The sequence below is a fragment of the Symphalangus syndactylus genome, chromosome 7 (assembly GCF_028878055.3).
Source record: "Symphalangus syndactylus isolate Jambi chromosome 7, NHGRI_mSymSyn1-v2.1_pri, whole genome shotgun sequence".
In the NCBI taxonomy this organism is placed as follows: Eukaryota; Metazoa; Chordata; class Mammalia; order Primates; family Hylobatidae; genus Symphalangus; species Symphalangus syndactylus.
The window spans coordinates 115,040,541-115,055,030 of NC_072429.2; the positions used below are offsets into that span (position 1 = coordinate 115,040,541).

A 14,490-nucleotide genomic window follows, 5' to 3' on the forward strand; every position below is an offset into this window, starting at 1 on the left:
TTCCCTTCTATTAGAGACCAGTTTGTTAATGATGATAACTGAGCATTTAATTTTATTCCCAGTGTTCCTGCATTTTGCTAAGAATATTTGTGGCTGGTTTTGTTTCTTCCTTACTCTTGAAGAGGTGGAAAATAAATGCCACCATGACAACACATTTGGGGGCCATAACAGTGCACCCTGCTGATCTCCTGCTGTGGGGAATATAATTTATTGACTGGTGCCAGCGGCTGTTCTCTGAATCCACCACCACATTCATGCTGAGGCCACACTTCCCGCAGGCTACTCCCAGCCAGTGGCGGAGCCCAGCAAAGAAACTGGCACAGACCCCATGCTGGGAGATGCAGGACTCTTCTACAGATCTTGGTTCAAGGGCTCTCTGTCAGCCTGGGCACAAATTTTCTTAGAACTGGCTGCAGTATGGGACTCTTTCTTTGATCCCATCCTCTTTCCCTCTCTCCTCAGGTGTCAGACCTGCATCATGCTTTGAAGGCTGTCACCACCTTTTTCATCTCCCTGCCCCTCTCCCCTACTGGGCACTTCCCCAATACATCTCTTGTATGTCTAATCCTGCCTTGATGTCTGCTTCTCAGAGGATTCAAATAAGCACAACACACACAAGCAATAAACATTTTCACATTTGCCTTCTAAAATACGTGCTCCCTCATTAATACTACCAAAAGGTATGTCTTTTAAGAAGTACCTGAGTGGGAGGAGGGAGAGGATCAGAAAAAATAACTATTGGGTACTATGCTTATTAACCTGGGTGATAAAATAATCTGTACACCAAACCCCCATGACACACAGTTTACCTTTGTAGCAAGCCTGCACACCCACCCCTGAACCTAAAAGTTATAATTAAAAAATTTTAAAAAAATTTAAGTTTTTTTAAAATACCCTATTCATAGCAACTTGCTCTTTTGTTGCTTTTATCAGTATATGTGAGATCATTTCAACGTGCATACTTTGTCTTTGGTACTGCAAAGTAAGAACTTTTTCCTTCAGTTCATTAAGAGAAAATCACCTTATTCCTCAGGATCTGGTCCAAAGCAGAGTTTAAGGACATGGTAGTGCAGTGGGTAGCCATGGAATGACACCTCACGTTCTCCCATCCTGGAATGCCTCTTAATTATCATGTGGCCTCAGACAAGCTGAACCTGTTTCCTCTATAATATGGAGATACTATTATCCTCCTTGCTAACTTCAAAAAACTGTTTTAAGAATCAAATGAGTTAATTATGTGAAACTGACTTGAAAACTAGAGTGCTATACAAAAAGAAGATGTTACAATGATTGTCTTCTAAATAATAAATGTGATTGACCTACTTTATTCACATTTCCTGGGGGATAAGCACTGGATATAATGAAGTAATTTCACATCAAAATATATACATCTCAGTAGAAGGGTGGGAAAAGTAAAAAAACTGTGGAAACATCGAAGATCAAGTTATGTAAGCCAATCTTAGGACATCCAAGTAAGCTACAAAATTATAAACCCAGAGCTTTACTGAAATTACCTTACCTCCTACAGACTAGAGTAAATGTAAGATGCTGGCTTAAGTGGAAAGAAAAAAAAAAAAACTTCAAGTTTAAGGTAATTTCCAAACCGCAGTGATCTGGATAAAGCTTAGAACCAAATATAAGCCTTCCAATCTGCTTGAGTTTAGGTAGTAATAATAAATCTCACCACACCCGTAACTTGAGGTTTTCCTTGGTTTGATTATAAATCACTTTTCATATGAATAAAAGAAGAAAAACATTCTCAAGGGTCTATTGGTATATGCGAATATATGTCATTTTCTTTTCTGATATCATGATTGACTTCAGGGGTCTCTCTATGACAATGAAGTTGGTGTAAAAGTTTGTGAAACAGCACAAACCTACAGGGCTATAGGCTAATTGCAGGTGTAAATATAAGCCATTACAAACTTTATAGAACTAAAACCTATGAGAAATTTCTTTGTAATGCTCTTAATCCTGAAACCAACAGCTTCCATTGAAATTATGAGTCCTCAATTTAAAAACTTCGGAAAAATTCTCCTTTTCCTGGTTAATTGCAAAATAAACAGATGTCCTCGAGGAGAAGGTGGTTCCTTTGTTTGTTGACTGCCTTAAAATGAAGGTAATATTTGAGTGGTGCTTGGAACTGTGTTAAGCTAACCATGCCCTTCTCCCAGTATTTGCTTTGGGTTTCCTATTTCATTACCAATGTTAAGTCTCTATATAAGAAGTCTGTGAAGTATATACTCATATTCATACATTAAATAGAGACACCATGCAAAGTTGTTGGATATGAGAAGAAAAAATTAACTTCTTTTTATTACCACTTCCCCCAACAAAGGGAATACTTGTAACCCAACAAAACAAGGGTGGGCTGTCTCACGCACTGGATAGAGGCAACTCTGCGCCAAAGCGAAACTGAAACTCTTGCTCCATCCATAACACTTATGACAGATTTGAGAAAATGAGGAGACAAAGTCAGCCCGGTTCCTTGAGGCAGCATAGGGTTACATTAATGGATTGGTAATAGCTGAAGTTCATCTGAAGGGATGTGACAGTTACTATTTAATTGATAGAAATCTGATCAGTCCTTACAAACTCCCCGCAAACAAATCTGTTCTACCATGATAAAACCCCCTCAAAACCCCCCACTAAACAACAGAAAACTCAACTCAAACACCAAAGGCATATAAAATGAAGACAAAAGAACTGAGGAGGCTGGGAATTTTTACTTATAGAATGCCCTGGAACAAGAACAAAAAGAGGTCTGAGGGTGATTAAAGGTCACACTGCTTCATTCCAAATGTCTTCTTCAAGGGAGAATCAGCTTTCATCAGCTTTTCCAGGCTTCTATGTCCCTGATCACCCCCATGTGTCCATCCAAACAGAGCTTCTAAGTAAGTACAAACAAATGCATTCTTAGTGGGGTTGCACTTTCAAATTAAACACTATGAACTTGCTTATGTGCATGCAAATAAAATGTCATGCTCATCAGGGGAGCATATTTTGGCATCAAGTAGTATATGGTAAATGGCACAAAATCTGATTGAGTGAAAACATCTCTATGCCTGAGGAGAGTCAATTTGGCTGGATCTGCTTATGATGGAATTGACTCTGTCACAGACACCCCAGGCAGAGACAACCTTATCCTTTCACGTGCAATGACACTCAGCCCTTTCTATACTGCCAAAGTCAGTCCTGCCTGCTTTTTTATCCATTCATTTATTCATCAAATACATTCTGAGCACCTACTATGTACCAGGAGCTATTCTGGGTACACAGTCATCAAAATGAAATACTGTTCCTGAGATTATAAGTCTGGTTAGAATTTTACAATATATACAAAGAAGCAAAAGTACCTACAGTGCACAGAAATGTAAATAGCACAGAACTTGCCAAACAGTAGGCGCTCAATAAATGTTAGGTGAATAAGAATTTGAATAATTATTAATAGATGGCCATGCAGAGTGCTAGAGTACAGAGAGCTTAGAATTATTCCTAGTGCATAAAAACACAAGAAGTACTTAGAGAGAGAACAAATGAAATAATAAATACTATAAGCACATAGAATAATAGTTACTTAACACGAGCAATGGCTTCCCTATGAAGGTGACATTTAAGCTAGATGAATAAGATACCAAAGAAAATTCTAGGCAAGGGGAGTAATAGTAATTGGCCAGTTAACTATGTACAAGTCATGTGAGCTGAAGTATTAACCTCAGAATATGGCTGTACTTACTTCATGCTGCCTGACTTATAATGACTGCCCAGTGCTCTGAAACATGACCATGTAGCTAGTTTCATTGAAGACAACAGAAGATTCAAGCCTGCACCTTCAGGAAAGGGTGATAATCAATAAGCCTATGACACTGTCCTTATAGCAAAAGCTGATTTGTTAGTGCTAAAATGCAGGGTATGTTAAAAAAAAAAAAAAAAGTAGAAGACATGGACAAGGAAAAGCAAGAAAGAACTAAAGAAAGGTCCTTGTCTTGTGTGGTTTACAAACAGAAACACAAGAAAAAATAAAGACACCAGTATTGAAGCAAAATATTTAACAACATAAAATCAGTTACATCACTTCAAATAATTCAATTCAAGAATATTATCCCTCAAGAAAACACTAGAAAAAACAAAGCTGGTTTTATTAAAATAAGTGCTCAGATTTCAAAGAGAATATTTAACCTGGTATAGAAACAAGGTTGTAGAACCAGATATTTATTTGGATTCTGTAGGATGACTGCCATAAGAAAGGGATGTGCAATATATAATCAAGGGAGATTCTCAGAGCAAATGACTTTTAGGCTGCAATGTGACAACTATATTTGCCGTGGGTTTATCCCTAAGCATATAATAAATCCAAATAAAAAATGCAATTCATCTTAATAAAATTTGTTTTACAAACAACAATTCAGGTAAGTATTAATTATCCCACAAAATGAAACTTGCTGTTTCTTTTTTGGGTAAAATGACATTTCTCAATAGTTTTTGCAACTGAAAATGTGACATATTGACATGTTAAAGCAGCTCCTAGGTCACATGACTAACCACTCATCTGTAACATCCTTTCTTTACAATAACCCAGTCTCTGACAAATTTATTGATGAAATGGAGAATCAAACAACAATAATACAAAAACAATAATCTGTTTGCCTTAATTGAAAAGAAAACATGCTACCACTGAAACATATATATATATATATACTTACTTATATATAAGTATTTATATATACTTATACATATATACTTACATATAAGTACTTATAGATATACACTTTTATATATATATACCTTCTTTTATATATATACTTACATATATATGCATATATATACTTACATATATATGCATATATATACTTACATATATACATATATACTTACATATATACTTACATATATACATATATACTTACATATATACATATATATACTTACATATATACATATATATACTTACATATATACATATATATATACACACACACACACTTACTATATATATATAGAGAGAGAGAGAGAGTAAGATGGTGATATGGTTTGGCTGTGTCCCCATCCAAATCTCATCTTAAACTGTAGTTCCCATAATCCCCACATGCTGTGAGAGAGATTGGTGGGAGATAATTGAATCATCAGGTTGGTTACCCTCATGCTGTTCTTGTGATCGTGAGTGAGTTCTTGTGAGATCTGTTGCTTTTATAAGGGGCTTTTTCCTCCTTCACTCAGCACTTCTCCTTTCTGCTGCCATGTGAAGAAGGATGAAGGATGTATTTTCTTCCCCTTCTGCCATGATTATAAGTTTCCTGAGGCCACCCTAGCCCTGCAGAACTGTGAGTCAATTAAACCTCTTTCCTTTATAAATTACCCAGTCTCAGGCAGTCCTTTACAGCAGTGTGAGAATGGACTAATACAGTAAATTGGTACCAGGAGTGGGGCACTGCTGTAAAGATACCCAAAAATGTGGAAGTGACTTTGGAACTGGGTAACACGCAGAGGTTGGAACAGTTTGGAGGACTCAGAAGAAGACAGGAAAATGTGGGAAAGCTTGGAACTTCCTAGAGACTAGAAGGGCTCAGAAGATAGGATGATGTGGGAAACTTTGGAACTTCCTAGAGACTTGTTGAATGGCTTTGACCAAAATGATGATGGTGATATGGACAATAAAGTCCAGGCTGAGGTGGTCTCAGATGGAGATGGGAAACTTGTTGGGAACTGGAATAAAGGTAACTCTTGTTATGAAAAGAGACTGGCAGCATTTGCTACTGCCCCAGAGATGGTTTCCTGGGCCAGGGCCAAGGTCAGAGTCCTCCTGCTGTGTGCAGCCTTAGGATTTGGTGCCCTGCATCCCAACTGCTTTAGCCATGGCTAAAGGAAGCCAATGGGTCAGGAGTGGTGGCTCACGCCTGTAATCCCTACATTTTGGGAGGCCGAGGCAGGTGGATCATGAGGTCAGGAAATCAAGACCATCCTGGCCAACATGGTAAAACCTCATCTCTACTAAAAATACAAAAATTAGCTGGGTGTGGTGGAATGTGCCTGTAATCTCAGCCACTCAGGAGGCTGAGGCAGGAGAATCACTTGAACTCAGGAGGCAGAGATTGCAGTGAGCCAAGATCGTACCACAGCACTCTAGCCTGGCAACACAGCCAGACTCGGTCTCAAAAAAAACAAAAAAAGCCAATATACAGCTCAGGCCATTGCTTAAGACAGTGCAAGCCCCAAGCCTTGGCAGCTTCCATGTGGTGTTGGGCCTGCAGGTGTGCAGAGATCAAAAATTGAGGTTTGAAAGCCTCCACCTAGATTTCAGATGATGTATGGAAATGCCTGGATGTCCAGGCAAAAGTCTGCTGCAGGGGCTGAGCCCTCATGGAGAACCTCTACTAGGGTAGTGCAGAAGGGAAATATGGGGTTGGAGCCCCCACACAGAGTCCCCACTGGGCCACTCCCTAGTGGAGCTGTGAGAAGAGGGTCACCGTCCTCCAGACCCCAGAATAGTAGATCCACAAACAGCTTGCACCATGCACCCGGAAAAGCCACAGACAATGCCAGCCATGAAAGCAGCTGGGAGGGTGTTGTACCCTGCAAAGACACAGAGGCGGAGCTGCCCAATGTGGGAGCCCACTTCTTGCATCAGCGTGACCTGGATGTGAGACATGGAGTCAAAGAAGATCATTTTGGAACTTTAAGGTTTAATGACTGCCCTATTGGATTTCAGACTTGCATGGGGCCTGTAGCCCCTTTATTTTAGCCAATTTCTCCCATTTGGAATGGGTGTATTTGCCCAATGCCTGTACCCCCATTGTATCTAGGAAGTAACTAACTAGCTTTTTATTTTGCACACTCATAGGTGGAAGGGACTTGCCTTGTCTCAGATGAGACTTTGGACTTGGACTTTTGGGTTAATGCTGGAATTAGTTAAGACTTTGGGGAGACTGTTTAGGCCATCATTGTGTTTTGAAACGTGAGGACATGAGATTTGGGAGGGACCAGGTGCAGAATGATATAATTTGGCAGTGTCCCCATCCAAATCTCATTTTAAAATGCAATTCGCATTATCCCCATGTGTCATGGGAGAAACCCAGTGGGAGGTAATTGAATCATGGAGATGGTTACCCTCATGCTATTCTCGTTATAGTGAGTGAGTTCTCATAAGATTTGATGGTTTTATAAGGGGCTTTTCCCCTCTTCACTCGGTACTCGTCCTTCCTGCCACCACATGAAGAAAGACATGTTTGCTTCCCATTATGCCATGACTGTAAGTTTCCTGAGGCCTCCCCAGCCCTCCAGAACTGTGAGTTACACCTCCTTCCTTTACAAATTACCCAATCTCAGGCAGTTCTTTATAGCAGCATGAGAACAGACTAATACAGATGGTAAACTATATATGTATATTTTACCTCAATTAAGAAATTAAAAAGAAGAGCTGGACATGGTGGTTTATGCCTGTAATCCCAGCACTTTGGGAGGCAAAGGCAGGTGGATCACCTGATGTCAGGGGTTCAAAGCCAGCCTAGCCAACATGGTGAAATCCCATCTCTACTAAAAAATACAAAAAAAAAATAGCCTGGTGTGGTGGCACATACTTGTAGTCCTAGCTACTCAGGAGGCTGAGGCAGGAGAACTGCTTGAACTCAGAAGGCAGAGGTTGCAATGAGCCAAGATCATGCCACTGCACTCCAGCCTGAGTGACAAAGCAACAGAGAAGAAGAAGAAGAAGAAGAAAGAAGAAGAAAGAAGAAGAAGAAGAAGAAGAAGAAGAAGAAGAAGAAGAAGAAGAAGAAGAAGAAGAAGAAGAAGAAGAAGAAGAAGAAGAAGAAGAAGGAAGAAGAAGAAGAAGAAGAAGAAGAAGAAGAAGAAGAAGAAGAAGAAGAAGGAGAAGAAGAAGCTGCCATGCTCACTTAAGCACATTTTTCCTGTATTTCCTGTATACTAGGCAATTAAAAGTGAATACTGGTCTTTTTTGGCAGTAGCTCATCTGTGTTAATGAATATTTGTTTCCTTTTGTGTCACCCTCATCAGAACTATTCCACTTTGCTGGAGTAAACACCGAATCAAATGATAAAACATAATAAAAACAATTTTTAAACCCACTATTTCTCTTCACAAGTAGAAGGTTTCCTAGTTTCTATAATAATAAAAAACTAAAATGATGGGAAAATAATTGATTACATCTGTTTTCTGACTCAGAGTTTAAGAATAATTTCTTCATCTTTGTCATTTTCAACCCTCATTAAACACCTCCTATGGGTGCTTGGAGTTAAAAATCATAATAAGGATTCTGTTCCAAGACAGCCCAATAGGAACAGCTCTGGTCTGCAGCTCCCAGTGTGATCAATGCAGAAGACAGTGAATTCTGCATTTCCAACTGAGGTACCTGGTTCATCTCATTGGAACTGGTTGGACAGTGGGTGCAGCCCACGGAGAGTGAGCTGAAGCAGGGTGGGGCATCACCTCACCTGGGAAGCACAAGGGGTCGGGGGATTTCCCTTTCCTAGCCAAGGGAAGCCGTTAGAGACTGTACCTGAAAAATGGGGAGACTCCCACCCAAATACTGCACTGTTCCAATGGTTCTAGCAAATGGCACACCAGGAGTTTATATCCTGCACCTGGCTTGGTGGGTCCCACACCCACGGAGCCTTGCTCACTGCTAGTGTAGTAGTCTGAGATCAACTCAGGAGGCAGCAGCACAGCAGGGGAAGGGGAATCCCCCATTGCTGAGGCTTGAGTAGGTAAACAAAGTAGCTGAGGAAGCTTGAACTGGGCAGAGCCCACTGCAGCTCTGCAAGGCCTGCTGCTTTGTAGACCGTACCTCTAGGGGCAGGCCGTAGCTGAACAAAAGGCAGCAGAAACATCTGCAGACTTAAACATCCCTGTCTGACAGCTCTGAAGAGAGCAGTGGTTCTTCCAGCACAGTGTTTGAGTTCTGAGAATGGAAAGACTGCCCCCTCAAGTGGGTCCCTGACCCCCATGTAACCTAACTGGGAGACACCTCCCAGTAGGGGCTGTCTAACACCTCAAGCAGGCAAGTGCCCCTCTGGGACGAAGCTTTCAGAAGAAGGATCAGGCAGCAATATTTGCTATTCTGCAGCCTCTGCTGGTGATAACCAGGCAAACAGGATCTGGAGTGGACCTCTAGTAAACTCCAACAGACCTGAAGCTGAGGGACCTGACTACTGGAAGGAAAAGTAACAAACAGAAAGGAATAGCATCAACATCAATAAAAGGATATCCACACCAAAATCCCATCTGCAGGTCACCAACATCAAAGACCAAAGGTAGATAAAACCACAAAGATGGGGAGAAACCAGAGCAGAAAAGGTGAAAATTCAAAAATCAGAGTGCCACTTCTCCTCAAAAGGATCGCAGCTCCTCACCAACAATGGAACAAAGCTGGATGGAGAATGACTTTGACGAGCTGACAGAAGTAGGCTTCAGAAGGTTGGTAATAACAAACTTCTCCAAGCTAAAGGAGGATGTTCAAACACACCGCGAGTTAGCTAAAAACCTTGAAAAAAGATTAGACGAATGGCTAACTAGAATAAACAGCATAGAGAAGACCTCATATGACCTGATGGAGCTGAAAACCATGGCACGAGAACTACATGACGCATTCACAAGCTTCAGTAGGCTATTTGATCAAGTAGAAGAAAGGATATCAGTGATTGAAGATCAAATGAATGAAATGAAGCAAGAAGAGAAGTTTAGAGAAAAAAAGAGTAAAAAGAAACGAATAAAGCCTCCAAGAAATATGGGACTATGTGAAAAGACCAAATCTACTTTGATTGGTGTACCTAAAAGTGACGGGTAGAATGGAACCAAGTTGGGAAACACTCTTCAGGATACAATCCAGGAGAACTTCCACAACCCAGCAAGGCAGGCCTACATTCAAATTCAGGAAATACAGAGAACATCACAAAGATATTCCTTGAGAAGAGCAACTCCAAGACACATAATTGTCAGGTTCACCAAAGTTGAAATGAAGGAAAAAATGTTAAAGGCAGCCAGAGAGAAATGTTGGGTTACCCACAAAGGGAAGCCCATCAGACTAACAGCAAGTCTCCCGGCAGAAACTCTGCAAGCCAGAAGAGACTGGGGACCAATATTCAACATTCTTTAAAAAACGAATTTTCAACACAGAATTACACATACAGCCAAACTAAGCTTCATAAGTGAAGGAGAAATAAAATCCTTTACAGACAAGCAAATGCTGAGAGATTTTGTCAACACCAGGCCTGCCCTAAAAGAGCTCCTGAAGGAAGCACTAAACATGGGAAGGAACAACCAGTACCAGTCACTGAAAAAACATGCCAAATTGTAAAGACCATCGATGCTAGGAAGAAACTATATCAACTAATGAGCAAAATAACCAGCTAATATCATAACGACAGGATCAAATTCACACAAAACAATATTAACCTTAAATGTAAATGAGCTAAATGCCCCAATTAAAAACACAGGCTGGCAAATTGGATAAAGAGTCAAGATCCATCAGTGTGCTGTATTCAGGAGACCCATCTCAAGTGCAGAGACACACATAAGCTCAAAATAAAGGGATGGAGGAAGATCTACCAAGGAAATGGGAAGCAAAAAAAAAAAAAAAAAAAAAAAAGCAGGGGTTGCAATCCTAGTCTCTGATAAAACACACTTTAAATCAACAAAGATCAAAAGAGACCAAGAAGGCCATTACATAATGGTAAAGAGATCAATTCAACAAGAGTAGCTAGCTATTGTAAATATATATGCACCCAATATGGGAGCATCCAGAGTCATAAAGCAAGTCCTTAGAGACCTACAAAGAGACTTAGACTTACAAACAATAATAATGGGAGACTTTAACAGCCCACTGTCAATATTAGACAGATCAATGAGACAGAAGGGTAACAAGGATATCCAGGACTTGAACTCAGCTCTGCAACAAGCAGACCTAATAGACATCTACAGAACTCTCCACCCCAAATCAACAGAATATATATTCTTCTCAGCACCACATCGCACTACTCCAAAACTGATCACATAGTTGGAAGTAAAGCACTCCTCAGCAAATGAAAAGGAAGAGAAATCACAACAAACTGTCTCCCAGACCACAGTGCAATACAATTAGAACTCAGGATTAACAAACTCACTCAAAACTGCACAACTACATGGAAACTGAACAACCCGCTCCTGAATGACTACTGGGTAAATAATGAAATGAAGGCAGAAATAAAGATGTTCTTTGAAACCAATGAGAACAAAGACACAACATATCAGAATCTCTGGGACACATTTAAAGCAGTGTGCAGAGGGAAATTTATACCACTAAATGCCCACAAGAGAAAGCAGGAAAGATCTAAAATTGACACCCTAACATCAAATTTAAAAGAACTAGAGAAGCAAGAGCAAACAAATTTAAAAGCTAGCAGAAAGCAAGAAATAACTAAGATCAAAGCAGAACTGAAGGAGATAAAGACACAACAAACCCTTCAAAAAATCAACGAATCCAGCAGCTGATTTTTTGAAAAGATTGACAAAACTGATAGACTGCTAGCAAGACTAATAAAGAAGAAAAGAGAAAAGAATCAAATAGATGCAATAAAAAATTATAAAGGGGATATCACCACCAATCCCACAGAAATACAAACTACCATCAGAGAATACTACAAAAACCTCTACGCAAATAAACTACAAAATCTAGAAAAAAATGGATAAATTCCTGGATACATACACCCTCCCAAGAGTAAACCAGGAAGAAGCTGAATCCCTGAATAGATCAATAACAGGCTCTGAAATTGAGGCAATAATTAATAGCCTACCAACTAAAAAAAGTCCAGGGCCAGACGGAATCACAACCAAATTCTACCAGAGGTACAAAGAAGAGTTGGTACCATTCCTTCCGAAACTATTCCAATCAATAGAAAAAGAGGGAATCCTCCCTAACTCATTTTATGAGGCCAGCATCATCCTGATACCAAAGCCTGGCAGAGAAACAACAAAAAAAAAGAGAATTTTAGACCAATATCCCTGATAAACATCAATGCAAAAATTCTCAATAAAATACTGGCAAACCAAATCCAGCAGCACATCAAAAAGCTTATCCACCATGATCAAGTCAGTTTCATCCCTGGGATGCAAGGCTGGTTCAACATACGCAAACCATTAAACATAATCCATCACATAAACAGAACCAACAACAAAAACCACATGGTTATCTCAATAGATGCAGAAAAGGCCTTTGACAAAATTCAACAGCACTTCGTGCTAAAAACTCTCAATAAACTAGGTATTGATGAGACACAGCTCAAAATAATAAGAGCTACTTATGACAAACCCACAGCTAATATCATACTGAATGGGCAAAACCTGGAAGCATTCCCTTTGAAAACTGGCACAAGACAGGGATGCCCTCTCTCACCACTCCTATTCAACACAGTTTTGGAAGTTCTGGCCAGGGCAATCAGGCAGGAGAAAGAAATAAAGGGTATTCAGTTAGGAAAAGAAGAAGTCAAATTGTCCCTGTTTGCAGATGACATGGTTGTATATTTAGAAAACCCCATCATCTCAGCCCAAAATCTCCTTAAGCTGATAAGCATCTTCAGCAAAGTCTCAGGATACAAAATCAATGTGCAAAAATCGCAAGCATTCCTATACACCAATAACAGACAAACAGAGAGCCAAATCATGAATGAATTTCCATTCACAACTGCAACAAAGAGAATAAAATACCTAGGAAGCCAACTTACAAGGGATGTGAAGGACCTCTTCAAGGAGAACTACAAACCACTGCTCAGTGAAATAAAAGAGGACACAAACAAATGGAAGAACATTCCATGCTCATGGATAGGAAGAATCAATATTGTGAAAATGGCCATACTGCCCAAGGTAATTTATAGATTCAATGCCTTCCCCATCAAGCTACCAATGACTTTCTTGACAGGATTGGAAACAACTACTTTAAAGTTCATATGGAACCAAAAAGAGCCGGCATTGCCAAGACAATCCTAAGCAAAAGAACAAAGCTAGAGGCACTACACTACCTGACTTCAAACTATACTACAAGCCTCCAGTAACCAAAACAGCATGGTACTGGTACCAAAACAGAGATATAGACCAATGGGATAGAACAGAGCCCTCAGAAATAACACCACACATCTACAACCATCTGATCTTTGACAAACCTGACAAAAACAAGAAATGGGGAAAGGATTCCCTATTTAATAAATGGTGCTGGGAAAACCAGCTAGCCATATGTAGAAAGCTGAAACTGGATCCCTTCCTTACACCTTATACAAAAATTAATTCAAGATGGATTAAAGACTTAAATGTTAGACCTAAAGCCATAAAAGCCCTAGAAGAAAACCTAGGCAATACCATTCAGGAAATAGGCATGGGCAAGGACTTCATGACTAAATCACCAAAAGCAATGGCAACAAAAGCCAAAATTGATAAATGGGAGCTAATTAAACTAGAGAGCTTCTGCACAGCAAAAGAAACTACCATCAGAGTGAACAGGCAACCTACAGAATGGGAGAAAATTTTTGCCATCTACCCATCTGATAAAGGGCTAATATCCAGTATCTACAAAGAACTTAAACAAATTTACAAGAAAAAATCAAACAACCCCATCAAAAAGTAGGCAAAGGATATGAACAGACACTTCTCAAAAGAAGACATTTATGCAGCCAACAGACACATGAAAAATGCTCATCATCACTGGCCATCACAGAAATGCAAATCAAAACCACAACGAGATACCATCTCATGCCAGTTAGAATGGTGATCATTAAAAAGTCAGGAAACAACAGATGCTGGAGAGGATGCAGAGAAATAGGAGCACTTTTACACTGTTGAGGGGAGTGTAAACTAGTTCAACCATTGTGGAAGACAGTGTGGCAATTCCTCAAGAATCTAGAACTAGAAATACCATTTGACCCAGCAATCCCATTACCGGGTACATACCCAAAGGATTATAAATCATGCTACTATAAAGACACAGGCACACATATGTTTATTGTAGCACTATTCACAATAGCAAAAACTTGGAACCAACCCAAATGACCATCGATGATAGACTGGATTAAGAAAATGTGGCACATGTATACCATGGAATACTATGCAGCCATAAAAAAGATGAGTTCGTATCCTTTGCAGGGACATGGATGAAGTTGGAACGCATCATTCTGAGCAAACTATCACAAGGACAGAAAATCAAACACCGCATGTTCTCACTTATAGGTGGGAATTGAACAATGAGAACACTTGGACAGAGGGCGGGGAACATCACACACAGGGGCCTGTTGTGGGCTGGGGGGTAGGGGGAATGATAGCATTAGGAGAAATACCTAATATAAATGATGAGTTAATGGGTGCAGCAAACCAACATGGCACATGTATATCTATGTAACAAACCTGCACGTTGTGCACATGTGCCCTAGAACTTAAAGTATAATAAAAAAATCATAATAATAATAATGACCATTACTTTCTGCTCTCAGGAAGATGTAACAGACATACTTTTCGCCA

At 39.9% G+C, this 14,490-nt stretch overlaps 1 long non-coding RNA gene across 1 annotated transcript in view; it reads right to left on the reverse strand.

Moving 5' to 3' along the window:
- Positions 1–2,860: 2,860 nt before the first annotated feature.
- LOC134737243 (uncharacterized) overlaps positions 2,861–14,490 on the reverse strand; it is a 71,814-nt gene continuing 60,184 nt past the window's right edge. The window contains exon 3 of the long non-coding RNA XR_010121936.1: positions 2,861–2,890. This is a non-coding gene — a long non-coding RNA (uncharacterized lncRNA). The remainder of the gene's footprint in view (positions 2,891–14,490) is intronic.